A 2,533-nucleotide genomic window follows, 5' to 3' on the forward strand; every position below is an offset into this window, starting at 1 on the left:
TATTACCAATTTATTTTATTTGTCTAAAAGTTTTATTAGATCTTTTTATTTATTGTAACTTGCCTCCATTTATAAGAAATTGACAGATCATCTCTTATCACATAAAGTATACCACAGCTTATTAATTCTTTAAATGATGCATTGGCAATTGCATGTCAACCTAAGTTGTCAAACCAACTTTTAAATACTTATATTGATTGTGTGCCAAATGAATCCTCTACATTAATAGCTAATAGGTTAAAAAATGCTTTCCATTGTATTTTACTTTTAGATAAATTAAGGGGAAAGCTGATCAACCTTTACTTGGGATTTTTACACAAGAAAATCATGACTTTGCAGTAATTAAATTCACTAAGCATACCAAAGATTAATTAGCACCATCAAGTGAAGCCTGTGTTTTACTTCATTAAGTTCCAAACTTACTGATAAAAATATTTCAAACCTATAAACCTCATATCTTTCCAGCCTAAAGGCCTTTGGAAGTTTTATGACATATCGACCCCATGGTAATTGGTCAGATTGCAAATGTGTTTTATGTTTTATTTTTCACATTGTCTTTGTATGTGTTATCTCTAACAGGAATTATTATTTACCACAAAAGAAATGTGATGAAAAGTGTGAAGGATATGCACAACCCAAAAAATGTAAAGCCTTTTTTTTCCTGCATTTTAGAGAAGGTCTACAGGGTGTTCAGGGCCTCACTACTAGATTGGACTCATAGTGATTCTCCTGTTTACAGTCTCCCAAGAGCTGGGCGTGCACCACCATGCCCAGTTTCAATCTCCATCTCAGCACACCCCAGGGGCATGGCCGGCACACCTAGGGATCGAACCCCCAGCCCCTGTGCCTGCTTGCAGGTGCTTTTATCTGCTGAGCTATTTGGCTGGCCCTGCAAAACCTTTTTAAGAAATCAAACTGAACTCAGTGTTTTCTCAACTGTTGTGTAGACACAATTTCTTCCACTATGTTGACAGTTGCACTCAGAAGGAAAGAGATGGAAAAATCTTATCTCAAAAACTAAGTGGTAGATATAGTTTTAAAAAGGAAAAAAAAAAAACTTCTGGAAAGAACTAAACAATTGGTATAAGAAAAAGGAGAAAGGGACGGAAAAAAAGAAAGGGAAAAATTCATTTGTGTATATACACAGGACAGCTAAAATAGCTAATTTATGTAAGTCTTTTGAAGATAGCAACTAATGCTTAAAATTTTTATATTGTCCAATTTTACATGCTTATATCTAGTAATCTGAGCAACTACACTGAAGACAGAAATGTGCAATATAACAACCAATGTTTGTATACTTATCACCTTGAGGGTTTTTTTTAATTGTGTATTGCTTCTAATGTATTATCTATTATTTTTCTATTTTCCTTAAAATAAAGAAAAAAGAGAAGTAGTGGGATAAGGGAATTGAAATGTGTTACATATGTACCAATCACTTACAGTTAATGTTAGCTTTGTGTGTTGCAAATATGTACTAGCAGAAGTCAAAAAAAATTAAAAATTTAATTTTTTTAAAAAAGTCAACTAAGTGTTAAGAGTTTGGATTTTAAATGTTCCCCAAAAGTCTTGAGCTGAAGGTTTGGTGCCACCCTATAGTGCTTGTGGGTGGTGGCAGAACCTTTACTTAGAGCCTAGTTGGTGACAGGTTACTGGAGGCTGCCCTTGGGGGGACACTGGAACCCAAGCCCCTTTCCATCTCTCTCGTTGCTTCCCAGCCACTATGAAAAGAGCAATTTCCTCTGCAGTGCACTGTCACTGTGGTGTGCTGCCTCAACACAGACCCAAAAGCAACAGAACCAATTAACCAGACACTGAAAGCTTGGAGAGCGAGCAAAGAGAAACTTTGTCTCTTTTTCAAGTTGATTCATCTCGGGTATTTACTAAGGCAACAGAAAGATGACACAGTAAGCTTTCAAAAGAACCAACAAGGGCCAGCGAGATAGCTCAGTGGACTAAGTGCCTGCTTAGGCAAGCACAGGGACTGGGGCTCAATCCTGGTACAGCAAGCTGCACTAGCTCCATTCCTGGGCTCACTGAGCCAGAGACCTAGTCCGACTGAGTCCAGGCATGGTTGCTCACACCTGTAACCCCAGCACTGGGAAGGATCAGGAAAGCAGAAGGATCACTGGGAGTCCAAGCTGGGTAGTGAGGCCCTGTACCAAATGCACTGAGGAAAAAAAAATCAACAGATTTTTCCCCTTTGACAATGGAGGATATATTTCAAGTCTGCCCCTGATTATTTGAAACCAGTAGTACCAAACCTTGTAAATTACTTTATTGTTTTCTATATTTACATGCCTATGATAAAGCTTAATTTATAAAGTATGTATAGTAAGAGATTAACAATTATAACTAGTAATGGCATAGGGTAATTATGACATATAATAAATATTACATGAATGCAATCTCTTGCAAAATACCTTATAATGCTGTATTGATGTTTCTTGTGATGATATGAGATGACACAATGACTACATGGTCAGATGAAATGTATGGAATGACATAGGCATTGTAGTGCACTATATTGGCC

Source organism: Octodon degus, unplaced genomic scaffold (assembly GCF_000260255.1).
Source record: "Octodon degus isolate 3935 unplaced genomic scaffold, OctDeg1.0 scaffold00010, whole genome shotgun sequence".
NCBI lineage: Eukaryota > Metazoa > Chordata > Mammalia > Rodentia > Octodontidae > Octodon > Octodon degus.